The sequence below is a fragment of the Leptonychotes weddellii genome, chromosome 7 (genome assembly GCF_054177405.1).
Source record: "Leptonychotes weddellii isolate Sample4059 chromosome 7, ASM5417740v2, whole genome shotgun sequence".
NCBI lineage: Eukaryota > Metazoa > Chordata > Mammalia > Carnivora > Phocidae > Leptonychotes > Leptonychotes weddellii.
The window spans coordinates 55,915,410-55,933,023 of record NC_138375.1 but is presented as its reverse complement, the minus strand read 5'-3'; the positions used below and the strand labels follow the sequence as shown (position 1 = coordinate 55,933,023).

The 17,614-nt window shown below is 38.2% G+C and overlaps 1 protein-coding gene across 8 annotated transcripts in view; it reads left to right on the top strand.

Annotated features, from left to right (window-relative positions):
* FBXW11 (F-box and WD repeat domain containing 11) overlaps positions 1-17,614 on the top strand; it is a 123,148-nt gene that overhangs the window by 3,925 nt on the left and 101,609 nt on the right. For 3 of the 8 annotated variants that reach the window (XM_081826314.1, XM_081826315.1, XM_081826311.1), the window contains exon 2: positions 5,020-5,181. The exons of the other annotated variants lie outside the window; for them this stretch is intronic. The gene's annotated coding sequence lies outside the window, so the exon portion shown is untranslated. The remainder of the gene's footprint in view (positions 1-5,019; positions 5,182-17,614) is intronic. 8 annotated transcript variants of the gene reach the window in all.

Genomic DNA, 17,614 nt, shown 5'->3' with positions numbered 1-17,614 from the left:
CTGAATGAAATAAACTACATAGGTATTTATAGACTCATTTACCCGCCTCAAGGGGCTGTGGCTCAGATATATCAATTTTGCTCCTGGTTTGGAGTAGGTTAGATGTCCCTTCAGAATTGACAAGAACAAACATGATCCAGTGCACATGTTTTGGTACCCCAGCTCTTGACTGCTCTAACTGGAAAACAGAGTGCTTGCACAGGAAAATCACTAGGCCGTTACATAGGTTCACAGAGCAGCACATACAGCCACTTGACCCTTGAACGACATGGGTTTGAACTGTGTGGATCCACTTATATACCTTTTTTTTTTAATAGGATAGTACTGTAAGTTATTTTCTATTCTTTATGATTGTCTTAGTATTTTCTTTAGCTTACTTCATGTAAGAATACAATATATGATACATAAAAAATACAAACTGTGTGTTAGTCACCTGGTTATATTATTGATAAGGCTTCCAATCAACAGTAGGCTCTTAGTAGTTAAGTTTCTGGGGAGTCAGAAGTTATATGCGGATTTTCTGTTATGTGGGGGTCAGTGTCTTTAATCTCCCATGTTGTTCAAGGGTCAACTGTACATCCCTCTGAGTAGTGCTGTTTGATCCTATGAGTTTTGCACTCTGAGGTTCCTGGGTTCCACCTGGTGGTATTTACACTTTAAGGGAAAGAAAGCATTTCAAGTCCTAGTAATTTCAATTCGAGACTCCCAGCTTTTCTTCCCACATTCCTCACTTATTCTGTATTTCAGCCAAACAGCGGACCAGGGTTCTTCAGATTTTGCTCACACTATTTTATTTTTTCTATCAGCACTGATAGTAACTGACTAAGTCCATGTATTGAAGGCTACTGATGTTTACTAGAGGGACCTTATAGTTGGCCAAATTGGCTTAGGTCAAATCTCAGCAATTCTCTCTTGCACCTGCACTGAGATTGTCTCCTCAAAACACAATTTAGATGCTAACTCTTTTGATGTCAATTTACATTATGGTGGCACATACCATTTTGTTTTTATAGCACTGCCTACATGATGTTTACTGTTAAATGAACGAATTCTGGCACTTTGTATTTATCTGGTGGCACTTAGCATATTCTGGGTTCGTATTATAGTTTCCTGTTTGTGTCCCCTATTGAATGATAAACTCTCAGTGCCTTCTTATGGTACATGTTCAGTAAACGTTGAATTGAATTTTCCTGTTGATTGTTGACGTGCATTATTGCTGTCTGTATGGTAATTCTCACCTGTATCATTAATTCTCATAATAATCTATTCCTAACTCTTATGGGACTTATCATACCCTTCTGTGTATCATAAAAGCCTGTGATCGTGTCTAAATTTCCCTTCCAGAGGCTGTATTGTCTTTTGAATCCTTCATAATTCTTAGCACTTGGGTGTGCAATAGATACATTGACTTAATTAATATGAGGTGACTTTTTTTCATGCTGTGAAATGTTTTTAAGATTTCCTTTTGATAACTTTAAGACAAAGGTGTAGATGAATAGAGGAAAAAGGCTGATAAAGCAGAAGAGGAGGATGGTGTGTGGTACACAGACATCCATAGACATTTCAAAATCACTATTTACAGACTTACACATAGCAGATTGATTTATATACATCCCAGAGAGTGGTTGATAGCAAAGTATTGAGGAAACCAAATTCCTTTTATATCTTTTGATGTGAACTTGCCAAAGAGCCAGTAAGTTCTGAGGATTCTATGACCTTAGAAAAGCATGATTTAGCAGCAAGGGTATGGGCTTTAGAGGGAAGCACCCGAGTTTATATCTTAGCCCTGTCACCTGCTGGCTGTGTGACCTTAAGAAAGTTAACCTTTCTGTGCTCTGATTTCATTATCTGTAAAAATAAGAAAATGTAGGTTTTGCTCCAAGTTGTTGGGAGGATTATGGGAGAGATGTATGTGAAAACACCTTGCAGACGTTTGTCTCAGCAACTGCTTGCCATACTAACTTCCCCATAAGTACAGGGACTGGGTTTTGTGAAGCACAGTCAAGGCAGATGGTGGTTTAATTTTTACCCCTTAGTTGTTCATGTATTTATTTGTGAAGCTTTACAGAGGCCTGACATTGAGTTGCTTTCAGCTCTCTGTTTAATGAGGTATCTTTAGGGGAAATGATGAAATCATACAGAATCATATTATCTTGGAAATTTGGGAAGTGGAAGTAGTGTTACAATTACTAAGAATTGCCAATTAGGCATAATTAGACCTGTACTCTACCTACAGAGAGAACTCACCCAACCCCGTCTTAGTAGAAGTTAGAAGGGGACTGGTGATTAGTTTGTATTAACATTGAACATTATGTTTGATCGGTTTAGTTTTGATGAGGAAATTAGGATTTTCGAGTTCTTATTCTTGTTTTAGCAAAGCTCGACCTTTAACACAATAAGCAGTGAGTATTATACAAGATTTCCTCCTTGAATTAATTGACAAAGGGGGAAAAAAACCTGTCGGTCAGGAAGGAATGTGCTTGTTAGCCTCAGTTAAGGTTCTGCTGATCACAATTGCCTAACAGGAAGTTTGTCTTTGTAGGCAAATGAGAGACAAACCAGGAAGACCTGACAGTCCAGTACGGTATCTCTAACCTGGATCTTATTTTTGTTTTCACAAAATTCAAAGGTTGCAGAGTTCTGTGATGTCAGCAGGAAGCATTTTTAGGAAATTCCCTCTCAGGGTTAGTCTACAATGAAGACCTTCACAGAATGGAAAGCTGTGAAGTAGAAACAATGGGATATTAACATGTAAAATGAAAAAAAAAAAAAAAAAGTCTGTGAGTAGAGAGATGGCTAAATATAATAATTATAATGAATATAGGAAACCATTCTAATACTTGCCTCAGATCCACAGAAGAAAAATTAAGTTAGAGCTCTACTGTTGAGAAAAAGGAACTTGAGTCATTTTTAATTTTTATTTTCTTAAGAGTTAAGTTGAGAACGCTTAACCAGTTTTGGAATAATAAAATATATTTTGGTTCTGTGAAATGATCACTTGGGAGACTCAAAAAAAAAAAAAAAAAGGGCAGAGAACAGGAAGAACTCAGTCTTTACACTCCTGGTCTGGCTTCTATTAATCTTTGTAGCTCTAGCATAAGGCCTGCCACCAATTAGGCATTCAGTAAATATTTGAAGGGAAGAGAAGAAAATTAACATAGTAATACAGGAGAAGGCTTGGTGATTCAAGAGGTTCAGAAATGAGTCCTTTAGTCAGATTGTGGTTGTGTTTTGCTGTAATTGCTCAGCATTTTGGTTTACAGCAGTAAGTTATATTTTGAAAAGCAGAGTGTGTTCTTTTAGGAGTTAGCTACTAGCCATAGCTCACTAGCTGCTTTTATCAAAACTGGGTTTCCAGTTTATTCTTGGGCTTCAGGGTAGTATCACTTAATGGGAGAAGCTTGAGCACTCATTCTTTGCTTGAGATTTTACTTATGTGAGCTCTTTTAAGTTGTGGGTATTAGGATACTTTCATATGATTGTTATGGTGAGGCTAATCATAGACTGGTATTTCAGTCACTCCCATTGCTTTACCTATGATGTGATACATCAGAACATCCTTAGTTATTGCCTGTGGACTATATATTGACAAATCTTGGAATTCCTCCATTTCAACTGGATTTGAGGTTCTTTGTCACAGACACAGTCTTTGATGTTAAACACAAAGACTTACTTGAACATTATAATGTGTTTTATCATTAATATTGTGAGCCTCAGAATTGCATGCCTCTGTTAAGGAAATGCCTTTTTAAGTGCCAAGATATGGAGAGAGAGCCCTTTCTGGATGGTTTAACTGGTTCAGTTGTATTTTAGTTAGGCTAGGCTGAAATATTTATTCTTCGGTATTTTTGTACTTCTCCATTCTGATGTTAATTAACTCAGGACCTTTGAGAGTAAAGCTCAGTTTCTTCTGCCCCAGGAATCATGGCCTTTCTGATCCTTAGACTTGGCAGGCTTCAGTGCTCAGTGGAAAGGGCATGGTCTCTACCACTTAGTAGATGTAGGACTTTGGGCAAGTTATTTCTTCTCTCTTTTTTTTTTTTTTTTTTGAGAATTAAATATAAGTAACAAATGTAAAGGGCCTGGCCCATTAGTATTCCTTAAATAAAGGTAGGTATTATAATTACTGCAGGAACGTTTTGGCAGTAGGGTGGCAATTGAGGAAGAAGGCAATTTATGTGCAAGTAAGTTAATCTTTTGACTCCTTCTCAAGTTTTTATCTTTGTTATCCCCGTTGAATGCTTTTTTTTCCTCTCTCCCTTATATTTTGTTTATGTATTTGCAGGCTAATGGAAAAGTTGGTATGGTAGTAAAAGAATGTTGATATAATGTGTGGACTGGGCTTATGGATTTAAAGGTGTCATATAGTAAATTGTTTATTAGTTTTGTTTTTTTTTTTTAATAATTTTCCTTAGTTTACCCAATGACTGGCCATTGTGGGGGATTGGCCTTTAATGAATCAGAAGTTCACTCTTAAAATTATGCCATGTGTTTTAAACCATCCTATATTTCAGGTGAGGGTTGAAGATTTGTATAATGTGTAGATTTGATGTCTTATATGTAGCAAACCAAAAGATTGCTTGCCAGGTGCCTAAATATCTTTATTGGGAGATATTTGAGCCCTCTCATATCACTAATTTTGGGTGACAAATTTTTTGTAATGGTGGAGGAGCTGTCTTAGAAAATGGATAAGGAAGTTCATTGTAGCCAAACGGTCTGAGACAATTTATGTGGATAATAGAGTAAGTTTTTAGCTGCTCTCATTTGGAATTGCATATTTATCATGAGTAAAAATTAATACTAGGGATGTTTCCTTCTTTGCCATGTAGAATTTCTTATCCTTTTGTCAGCACAGAGATGAGGAATGCTGCTCCAGAACTTTTATCCCAAATAGCTGACTCAGGGGTTGTAACTTTTTTTCTGTGCCTCAGATCCACCACTCCTTGACCATTTCTTGGTGGCTGTCCTTTGCCGCTGGTGCCATGGTGGGTGTATGGATTGCTTTCTGTCTTTCAACAGTTACCGAAGTGCATGTTTGGGATTTTATTGAAGAAAGCTGGATACAGTAAACGGAAAGAATCTTGGAAGCTGCTTGACTGCTGTCTTTTCTCAGACTAGTCTGAAAGGGAATACCCCCATTCATTCTGGATTGGTGGATCTGAAGTACAAAATATTGTCCAGGTAAGCAATTACCCTGTATTGTTTTGTTATGTGGAACTCAACTCAAAGAAACTTAAACAAAATTTCTTTACTTTTTTCTATTGATAGAGAAAGGAAGAAATGTTAGATATTTAGATATAGTGTTCATGTTTGGGATGGATTAGTGAAGGTGTCTGTGGAAGAATTGCTAGTAGACACTTTGTTTTAGTGTAAGAAGTGCAGTTATTTTTATTGTAGGCCCAGTTGGTTTATAGTTACAGTCAAACAGGAAATACAGTAAACAAGGGAAATTTGTTTGGGGAATAGCTTGTAAAATATGGACAACAGGTGATAATTTTAAGGTATTATCTCATGATTTATAGCTAATACCTGGTCAAAATAGTTTTTGTAGTTACCATGTAAAGTAGTGGTGTTTTATTCTTGGGACTCTTGGAGGGCCTTCTCAGGAAGATTTACTTACTGTAGCAACTGTTTATTGAGCATCTGCTAAGTGCCAGGCACTGTTACAGGCTCTTTACATAATTTCTTACTCAGTTGGCACATGCTTTACCTTATATTTTATAGTTAGTGAAATGAAGCTCATAAGCATTAAGTAAGTGCAAGTTGCCTGGGGTCATACAGCTAGTTAATGGCAAAGCCAAGCTTTAGGCTTGATTCTTTATGTTTCCAAAGTTCCGGCTCTCTCCATGTGACTGCATTTGCTGAAATTTGTACTTCAGCTTCTGGATTTTCAAATTGCCCATCTGCAAGAGCAAGGTGTGGTTTTCTATGATGGGTTTCCACCAGGAAAACACATGATAGATCATTGTTTGGCATGGTATTTTTATATCTGGTGCTCTTTCTGCTTGGTGAAGAAATTAGATCTTCAGTCAGTTCATCAAGTCAGAACATAAAGGTAACTTAGGAAGTATAAGAGAGGCAATGCATTTAAATGTCAAAACATGGTTTATACAGGGAAGTATCACTTGCTCTAGTGAACTCGAACCTGTATCTTCTCAGTTCCTCCTTAGTTTTTGTTGGTTATTTAAATAGCTCAGTAGTTTATTATGTGGACTTCTTTTGATCTGTGGTTTGTTAGCCTTACAAGTAAGACATTGTCCAGCAACTCTCTTGAAAACATGACTTTTTTTGGTATTTAATATACTCTCCAGATTATCCATTTCCTTTAATCTTAAAAAAATGTCTTTTTATCATAGACTGATACCCTGGCTTTGTGATCCTTCTTGTAGTTTAATTCCTTTATATTTGAGAATGTTTCTCCTAAGTGAGCATTTTCCACACTTGTCATCTGAAGAGCTGTGAGGGTGGTGGTGGTGGTAGAAATAATAGCAGTTAACACTTTGTGGGCACAATTATAAGCACTGCATATGTATAAACTTTTTATATTCATAGTAACTCAATGAGGTAGGTACCATTATTTCTTTACTGATGAGGAAACTGAATGATAGAGTAATTAAATAACAGGTCCAAGGTCGCATGTCTAGGAAGAGACAAAGATGAGGTATGAATCCAGGCAGTCTAGCTTCAGAGACTTCTAGAAAAAGTCCAGCTTCTAAAGTCTGTACTGTATTGTCTCTAGTATCGAGTGTCATCCAGTGATAAAAAGAGGGGTGGAAATCCTGAGGGCTAAAACTGAAATCACTGTAAAGAAAAAGGAAACAATTGTTGTGTCGAGTATCTACTTCTGACCTTTGGTAGAAAATAGTCTAGGGGCACCTGGGTGGCTCAGTTGGTTAAGTGACTGCCTTTGGCTCAGGTTATGATCCTGGAGTCCCGGGACTGAGCCCCGCATCTGGCTCCCTGCTCAGCGGGGAGCCTGCTTCTCCCTCTGACCCTCCCCTCTCTCATGTACTCTCTCTCTCTCTCTCGCTCTCTCGCTCTCTCAAATAAATAAATAAATCTTCAAAAAAAAAGAAAATAGTCTAGATCTCAGTTCCGTGTTAGCCATCCAAGACTGTTGGGCTGTTTTCCCAAGGGGACTCACAGTAGGGTTTGTTGGAGGCTATCTTCCAGAATAGTGCTGTTCAGTAGAACTTTTTATGGTAATGAAAATGTTCAGTATCTGTGCTGTTCAATATGGTAGCCACTAGTCACATGTGGCTGTTTTGAAATGTGGCTCTGTAACTGAGGACCTGAATTTTAAATTTTATTTAATTTAAATAGCCACATACGCAGTTTTAGAATTTACCTTCATCCTGGGTCTGTTCATTGGTTTAAAACCCTGAGAAATCTCATCTGGTCAGCATGCTCAAAGCAACTCCTTATCTCAGATATGGACCAGTATTAACCAGATGTGCAAGACTGATGTGTAAAGCCAGAATTCCAGTTTACTAGTTTATAATGGTATGTGCATGTTGGTATGATTAATGTAAACTTTTTTGATAGGTAGGTTTGCTTACTAGTTCCTAATTAATATACCAGTTTAAGTTTTTCAAATAAGAAACAGAATTAGGGGGAACTGAAGGCTCAAGCCAAATGCCTGGAATATTGTTTTTATGTGTTTTTGACTTGACCTACCAGGTCAGAACATAGTCACTGGGTTAATTTGCATGGACTCAACCAGAAAAGTGAGATATTTGCTGGACTGGGACTGAGACAACGTCATTCAGCTTACATTAGGGATGGATGGTTTTTCCCTATGGCAGAACCTTTTCCTTCAACTTCTCTCCTTGCTTTTAACTTCCCAAAATATTTTCTGATTAAGGCACTCATTTTTAGACAAGTTAGTACATTCAGCTTGAATGCACTCTTGACTTTATAGGTCTGGGAAGCCCTTCGTTTCCCTTCAGAAAACTGAAGGAAATAAATGCCTTTATCACTGCTATGATCCAGTTTGTATTCATTTTTGACTCTAAGAAGGCAGTTAGATTTTTTTGCTTCCCTGTAGCCTCTTTTGACCAAAACAATGTATTAGCTTATTTAATTTGGTCATATAGTGTGGGGTGGAATAATAACATACTCATAAAAAATAAGCTAGGTGGTACATTCTCTTTGCATTTTATCGTGTTATTAAATGAGCTTGTTTTAAGCTTGCTGTATCATTACTTTGAGACTTGCTCTTGTTTTTCTGCTCTGAAAGAAGAAAGAGTAACATAACCAAATTTGTATTTTAGGAAGTTAACTTTTCAGGTGTGTGCAAGATGGATTAAAGAGACTGAAGGCAGGGAGACCAGTTAGTTCAAGTGAGCAATGGGGAAGGCAAACCAAAGCATTGACAATGGGCATGATGAAGGTGGGGTGGACTTAAAAAAGAGGTAGGTGGTAGGATCTACAGAACTTGGGGATTGGTTATTGGAGTAGGTGATGGAGGGACTATAGTATGAATTTTTAGATTTTTGCCTTGGGCACCAGGATGGATGTTTACTATCTTTTCCAGGATAAGGAATATTAGAAGAAGGGCATAGAGGGCATGGGAGAGGTGCAGGAAAAATAATGAATTTAATTTATAATGAAGTTGAGTTGTGTATCGTGAGTCTTCCAAGAGAAGTATCTAGTGGGAATATGAGCATCAGAGAAAGCAGGGAGAGAGAGAAAGATTTGGGAATTTTTATTTTGCTTCAGTGGTAGCTCACTTTACTCAGTAGAGTTGTAAGATTTCTCAGAGTGTAGATTGAGGAATCTATGTATCAGTGTTTGGGAATGCTAACAAAGAAATGGACTATAACTAAGTTTACATGACCTTATGAGATCATATGTGATATTGATCAAGCATTGTTACCACTCTCCTTTTCATCTGAACCTGGATATTCCATTATAGTATATTCCCAGTCTGTAAATTAGCCTATTATGTTTGGGTTATGATTCTCTTTTTTTACTATATGGCTTGTTTAATGGAGGTACAGTTCTTGAAATGTGTTTTTTTAAAACTCTGGGTTGTCACTATGTATCTTACGGATATTTATGCAAATTAAGTTCCATGCATCTGGTGACCAAAACAAGGGGAAAATAACCTAAACAGTGAAGGTTCTGGATAAAGTGTGACATGAGAAATTAAAATTTGCTCTTCTCTCAGCCTATCTCAATTCCTGACTGCTTTCATCTAGCTGTGATGAGTGTGATTATTGTATTTAAAAGACACATTTTTAATATCACAAGATGAGACCTAAGGACAAGCCAGCTATTTTGTATACTAGTCAGCTGAAGAAACAGTGAACTGTTCAAGTGGAGTGAAAATTAGCTGTGTTGGAATTATTGAGATGGTGTGTCAATCTAGTGTGGCATGTATTTAAGGGATTTGTAAGGCAGATGTTTACTGTATGCTATTTTCACCTTATGCACTGACTTCAGGCCCTAATTCCCCGGTGATCTGTAATGCATGGTTTTGGTAATGAAAGCATGGAGATATGAAGAGTTCATTATAGCTACAGTAAATCAGTACTTAACAAAAAGGTTTTTAGGATACATTGTATGAGTGTATGCTACAAAATTCATAAAGTACAAAAAGGAGTAGACATTTAAAAAGAAAGTCTGCAGGTCTCCCATTCCCTCTGGCTCCAGCTATTCAGCCATATTTTTGTGTAGCTTTCATATGTATGTGTGTGTGTGCTGTACATATTCTTCTGCACCTTAAATTTTTTTAAATGTAAAACATGACATGGTTATCTTTCATATTAGTTCCCAAAGAGCTCCCATAATTTTTGAAGAGATAATTTAAAAGATGCATGCTGATTTATTGTAAGTGCTATAATTTGTTAAACCAGTCTGGACTGATACACATACAGGTTATTTCCAGTCTTTTGCTATCACATACAATGCTGTAAAGAATAACTTAGTGTATATGTCATTTTACATGCGGAGAAGTATATCTTCAGGACAGTTTTCTAGGAGTAAGTTTCACTAGATAGATGATTTTTTAAAAAATCTGATAGACATTGCCACATTGTGCTCCAGTTGTACTGCCACAGTGTATACTCTCACAGGCTCTGCTTGAGAGTATTCTTTTTTCCTGATACTCTCATGGTGTCATGTGGATTGCAAGCTGATTGCTTTCTTAATTGTTCTTCTCTTTCCCCCCCCATAACTTTTTATTATGAAAAATTTCATATATATATAAAAGAGTTGGGGAAAGCCCAGTCCAGCAAGCACTTGTAGAGTCTTTCCACCTAGACTCAACTGTTGTTAAAGTTTTGCCATATTTGTATCATTTCTCTGCTCCACGCCTCCATTCCTCCTTCCCTCCCCTTGCCACTTTCCTCCCTTTCTCTCTCTCTCATCTCCTCCTGTCCTTATCTCCTCAATACATATCCTTTGTGGTTGTTAAAAATTTGATAGTAAGTTGCAAGCATGACACTTCACCCTCTAAACACTCCCGCACCTGTCTCCTGAGAATAAGGATAGGCTCTCTCTCTAAAACACACACACACAGAACCATGTACATATAGATATATATATCCATATAAAACCACGTATTATGTGTAGTCATTTATATTTCATACATATATAAAACCACAATACTATTTTTATGTTTGAGAAAATGAAAATAATTCCATAATGTAGTATCAAGTATTCAATTAGATTTTCCTATTGTCCCAAGAATGTCTTTTCTAGCATGCCACCCCCCCATTTTGTTTTAAATGCCAGGATTCAAACAGAATACACCCTTTGCTTCTGGTTATTATATCTCTTTAATTTCTTTTCATTTGGAACATTCCCTCTGCCCTTTTCCCTCCTCTCCTGGCATTGATTGTTTTTGAAGAGTCCAGCTCAGTTTCCTCTAGGATGTGCAACATTCTTCATTTGTTTATTTCCTCATGGTGTCATTTAACTTGTTTCTCTAGCTACTCTACTTGTAAACTGGAAGTTAGGTGAGAGCCTTGATTGCAACCAGGTTAAACATTTTGACAAGAATGCTTCATCATAGGTGAAGTATACTTTGCACTGAGTCATGTTGGGAGGCACTTGATGACAGGTTATCCCATTATAAGCTATGCTAAATTTGATCCCTTGGCTAAGGTGGCAATAGTCAGATCTCTCATTTATAAAGGTACAGTTTTATCCTCTGCAATTAGAAAGGAGTTTATGGGATAATATTTTGGAACCTTGTAAATATCCTGTTCCATTACAGCATTTCACCCAGTGGTTTCAGCATCCTGATCCTCAAGTCAGTTATTAAAATGGGAGTTACAAAATTGTAGTTTTCTATCATTCTGTCTGCATTTATTAGCTAGCATTCACAGAGCCATCCCTGTTTCTCCTCCTTTCTTTTGTGTACTCTCATGGACTTTTTATTTAGTGTGTTAACAATCAGTCTTTTTTTGTAAAGATTTATTTGAGAGAGAAAATGGGGGAGTGGGAAGAGAGAGAGGGATAAGAATAGAATCTCAAACAGACTCCCCGCTGAGCACGGAGCCTGAGGCGGGGCTCGATCCCACCACCCCGAGACCATGACCCGAGATGAAACCAAGAGTTGGACGCTTAACCCCCTGAGCCACCCAGGTGCCCCAATAATCAGAGTCTTTATTGGTGTTCACATTGTCCCAGATTTGGCTAATGAGAGCCCCTTCAAGGTAGTGCCCTGCTTCCTTTTGATGTGATCCCATTCGTCTTTGTGTGTTTCTTGGCTTTTTACTTTCTCTGCATTACAGGCATCAGCCATTTCTCCAAGAAGCTCTGATTCCTTTTAGTGGGGAATGGTATTTAGAAGCCTTGTTGTTGGGTTGTCATTGCTTCTAGACCCTTTCAGTAGATAGAACTAAAGAGTCTATTTAAAAAGAACCATGAGATCATATTAGTTCTGATTCACATTTAATATTGGATATTTTTCTAAACTTTTTAGCTTTTTGATTTTCAAAATCTAAGGGACCATATTGGTGTGTAAAACTTGTAAAACTTACAAGTTGAGATACAAATTGTTATGTAAATAGCCAGGTAAATAACTTCATTCATTATTGAGCATGTACTCAAACAGGTACTCTTTGGTTATGTGGGGAGTATAGAACAAAATCAGATATGTACCTTGCTTCCAGAAGCTTACAGTCTTTTACAAAAAAACTATAGTACAGTGTGAAAACTGGTAGGGATCATGAGAGGTAGACATACAATGTTTTACTCACCCTTAGAGGCCTGAGCAGAAGTTAGACATGAATATGGATGTATTGGGGAAGGGGAGGGCTTTCATAGCAAAGGTAAACAGGTGAACGATGGCTGGCAGGCAGGCAATGCTGTGTAGTGCCTTTCGGGCAGTTCTGTGAAAAATATTGGAGTATAACTTGTGTGGTGGGATTGAGGTAGATAAATTTGCAAAGATAGATTATAACCAGATTTTGAACTTTATCCTTTAGGTCCTAAGTTATGAACTAGTAGCCTATATGGATCGAGCTTCACAGATATATTTTCTTTGGTCTGCATAGATTTAAAAAATTGAGATATGGGGCACTTGGGCGGCTCAGTCGGTTAAGCATCTGCCTTGGCTGGGGTCATGATCCCAGGGTCCTGGGAACGAGCCCTGCGGGGGCGGGCTCCCTACTGGGGGGGGGCTGCTTATCCCTCTCCCTCTGCCCGCCCCCCGCCTGCGTTCTCTCTCAAATAAATAAATAAAATCTAAAAGAAAGTTGAGACATTTTTTATCAAAACACTGATTTCTGGTTTGTCTGAAAATTGGAGCTGAGGAGTGGCTGCCTTTTATTAGAGTCAGGGCTTGTGCTTTCCTGGTCCCTATAGCCCCTGTAAATCTGTTTTTATCTGTCTGGCCCTTACAAGCTTCTGAGCTTGTGTGATCCTGCAGGATTGGAGGTAGGGTGTGAGGGAGGGAGATGGGATTTGAGAGGAGAGGTGACTGAAAGCTTGAGCAAGAGCTGTGCTTTAGAAAGATCACGCTGGAAATCGGTTTGGAGTATGTATTGTAGCAGGGAGACCAATCCGTAGACTGTTGGAATATTCCAGGGGAATACAGGATAGTAACAGATGGTGCAGAGAGGAGAAAATGAGACATTTTAAAATGCAGAGTGGTTAGATTGTATTGTTGGATAAGAGTATGTGTGTGTATGTATTTGACAAGAATGTAAATCAAACTCTATTAAAACATGAAGTCCCGTTTTTAAAAAGCTTTGCATTCATAAGTTGGTTTCTGGAAGTTAACCACATGTTTTCATAATCTATTGGTTAATTCTGGAAGACAGTAGTAATAGTTTCTTGCATTGTTATTGTGTAAAGTTTAGTTTTGTAATATGCCAATAGCATCTTTTGTCAAAAAATCTAACTCTGGCTTTATTTCTGAAAGTTGTGTATGAAGTGAGTATATTGTGATTTTTTTTCTTAATTATAGAGCTAAATTTCCAGGCAAAAATATTAGCAACGCTATATACTTATTTTTAGAGAGTTGGCTGCTTTATTTAATTTCCCCCACAATCTCTGCAAGAAGTTAATCCAAAGGATAATGAGTTAACATGGGACTGTCCGGTACACTTAAAATCACACCTATATTAAAACCATCTATGTTGTTAGTAAGTATTTTGGACATCTTCCCTGTCTGATTGGGGCATGACTTGATCCAGTTCCATTGCCAATGCTATTACTCTAGATGTTTAGTGGCACCACCAGCTTAGGCAGTCTAAGGGAGATAGACCTGGAGAGCATGTAAGTGACAAGACTGGGAGTCAGAGTGACTCAGGCCCACAAGCCATATCTGGATTCTGTGTAATAAGCTTCGGCTTCAAAGGGTGAACAAAGATTGGCTTAAAGGGTATTTGTATATACGTTTGTTTGTTTTTGTAACTTAGATATAGTATAGAACACAAATCTTAAGTGTACAGCTAAATGAATTTTTACCTGTGGAAACAGAACACTGTGTAACCACTACCCAAATCAAGATATAGAACACTTCCAGGGCACCTTGAGGGCTTCCTCATGTCTGTCTATGCCTCACCAAGTCAGTAACCCTCCCAAAGGTTTATTCTGGTCTTTTTCACTGTAGGTTAGTCATGACTGTTTTTGGATTTTTTTTTTTAAGATTTTAATTATTTGACAGAGAGATAGCCAGAGCAGGAACACAAGCAGGGGGAGTGGGAGAGGGAGATGCAGGCTTCCCGCTGAGCAGGGATCCCAGGACCCTGGGATCATGACCTGAGCCGAAGGCAGATGCTTAATGACAGAGCCCTGTTTTTGAATTTTGTATAAATGGAATCATACAGCTTATACTTTTGTGGTTTTTTTTCCCCCTCTGCTTGCTATTACATCTATGAAATTCACCCATTTTGTTGTAACAGGTCTTTTTCCCTGTGCATTATTCAATTGTATATATAGTCCATGCTTTGTTTATTTTACTGTTGATGAATTAGTTGGATTGTTTCCAATCTTTGGCTGCTATATAACATTTCTAAGGTGGACATAAGCCCTTGATTCTGTCGGTTATAAAAAACCAGGAGCGGAATTACTGGGTCATAGGATAGGCATATGTTCAGCTTCAGTAGATACCGCTAAACTGTTTTCCAAGTGCTTGGGCCAATTTACACCCCCACCTCTAATGTGCGAAGTTCCAGTCACTTCGTTTTGCTAGTCCTTTTATTTTATTTTATTTTTTAAGATTATTTATTTATTTATTTGACAGAGATACAGCAAGAGAGGGAACAGACACAAGCAGGGGGAGTGGGAGAGGGAGAAGCAGGCTTCCCGCGGAGCAGGGAGCAGGGAGCCCAATGCGGGGCTGGATCCCAGGACCCTGGGATCATGACTGGAGCCGAAGACAGACGCTTAACCATCTGAGCCACCCAGGCGCCCTTGCTAGTCCTTTTAATTTTAGCCATTCCAGTAAGTGTGTAGTGATATCTATGACTATGAACTATTGAGGTGTAGTTTACATGCAGTAAAATGTACTCATTTTAAGTGTAGTGCTTGAGATTTGAGAGCTAACCTCCCCCCCCCACACAAAAAAAAATTCTCTCACTTCCCTTTGCAGTTCCCCCACCTCCATTCCTGACCTCAGGTAACCTGTTTTCTGTAATTATAAATTAGTTGTGTGTGTTGTAGAATTTCATATAGGTTAATTGTATAGTATGCATATACTGCAAGCACTCTCTGTTTAGCTTATTTTACCCAGTGTAATGTTTTGAGATTTATTCTTTTTTTTTTTTTTTTTGAGATTTATTCTTGTTGAATCAGTTTTTCATTCCTTTCCATTGCTTAGCACTATTACATTACAAGATCTGGCAGTTACAATGTTTTGTTTATTCATTCTCCTGCTGAAGAATATTTGGATTGTTTGGATTGTTTCCAGTGTTTGACTTATGAATAAAGCTTGTGTGAACATTTGTGTTCAAATTTTTTTTGGACATTTCTTTTCTCTTGGGTATACCTAGGAGTGGAATTGCTGGCAGAGTGTAGTTGAATGTTTAGTTTTTCCAAGTAACTGCCAGATCTTTTCCCATAGTGGTTGTACATTCTTATGACTTGCTCCACAATATATGAGAGTTTCAGTTTCTTTTTTAGCCTTGTCAGCACTTGGCATTGTCAGACAGTTTTAGCCATTCTTATATGTGTGAAGTAGTGTCTCATTGTGGTTATAATTTACATTTTCCTTTTTTTAAAGATTTTTATTTATTTATTTGACAGAGAGCTAGCACAAGTAGGCAGTGGCAGGCAGAGGGAGAGGGAGAAGGAGGCTCTCTGCTGAGCAAGGAGCCTGATGTGGGACTCAATCCCAGGACACTGGGATCATGACCTGAGCCGAAGGCAGCCGCTTAACTGACTGAGCCACCCAGGCGCTCCTATAATTTACATTTTCTTGATGACTAATGATGTCGATCATTTTTTCATGTGTCTTTTAGATACTGTCTTTAGAGAAGTATCCATTCAAATCTTTTGACCCTTTTAAAAAATTGAGTTATCTTTTTATTTTGATTTGTGGGAATTCTTTATAGTAGTCAGGAAACAAGTTCTTTGTCAGATACACATATTGCAGACATCTGTTCTGTGGCTTGCTTTTTCAGTGTCTTAATGTTGTCTTTTGATGGACAGATGGTCTAATGCTTACAAAATCGAATTACTCAGGTTTTTCTTTCATTGTTACTGGTTTTTGTGTCCCATTTAAGAAATTTTGCCTACTCTAAGGTCTTAAAGATAGTCTACTCGCAACTTTATGGCTTTACCATCTTTTTTTTTTTTTTTTTTGACAGAGACAGCCAGAGAAAGAGCACAAGCAGGGGGAGTGGGAGAGGGAGAAGCAGGCTTCCCACTGAGCAGGGAGCCGATGCAGGGCTCGATCCCAGGACCCTGAGATCATGACCTGAGCCGAAGGCAGATGCTTAACAACTGAGCCACCCACGCGCCCCATGGCTTTACCATCTTAAAATAATTGTTTTTTTATGGTTGAGCTAGGGATCAAGATTCATTTTCCCCCATATGGTTATCCACTTAGCTCAGTGCTGTTATTTACACATACGTTAAAAAACTATTGAAAAATTGTTGAAGAACATATGAACATAAGAAGCTTATGTTTTGTTTTTACAGTTAACCATGTTTATTATAGAAAAATTCAAAATAAAAATAATGTAAAATAAGAAACAAAAAGAATCAAAACTTCCCTGATGACTGTTAATATTTGGTGTATTTCCCTTCCTTCATATACATAGTTTTTCTTTTATGTATGTTTCATATATATTTTTCACACATAAAATCGTTTTGCAAACTGCTTTTATTTATTTATTTTATTTAATTTTCTTTTTTTGAGAGAGAGAGCATGTGTGTGACCTGGGGTGGGGGAGAGGGAGAGGGAGATTCTTTTTTTTCTGTAAGATTTTTATTTATTTGATAGAGACAGAGGGAGAGAGAGAACACAAGCAGAGGGAGTGGGAGAGGGAGAAGCAGGCTTCCCACTGAGCAGGGAGCCCGATGTGGGGCTGGATCCCAGGACCCCGGGATCATGACCTGAGCTGAAGGCAGACGCTTAACGACTGAGCCACCCAGGCGCCCCGGGAGAGGGAGACTCTTGTGTAGGCTCCACACCCAGGGTGAGCCTGATGCAGGACTAAATCTCACAACCCTGAGATCATGACCTGAGCCGAAATCAAAGAGTCGGACACTTAGCCAACTGAGCCACCCAGGTGCCCCTGCAAACTGCTTTTATTTATTTTAAAGATTTTATTTATTTATTTGACAGAGACACAGGGAGAGAGGGGACACGAGGGGGGAGTGGGAGAGGGAGAAGCAGGCTTCCTGCTGAGCAGGGAGCCCGATGTGGGGCTCGATCCCAGGACCCTGGGATCATGACCTGAGCGGAAGGCAGACACTTAACGACTGAGCCACCCAGGCGCCCATGCAAACTGTTTTTAAAACTCAACAATATTTGTGGCATTTTTCTGAACCATTTTCTATTTCTTTTATAATATTTTGAAGGGGTGCCTTGTATATATGAATGTAGAAATGGCTAACTAGATAAACTGTTCCTTTATTAGACATTTAAATTCTTTTTTTAAAATTATTTCTAATAGCAACTTCTTAAAAAAGATTTTATTTATTTATT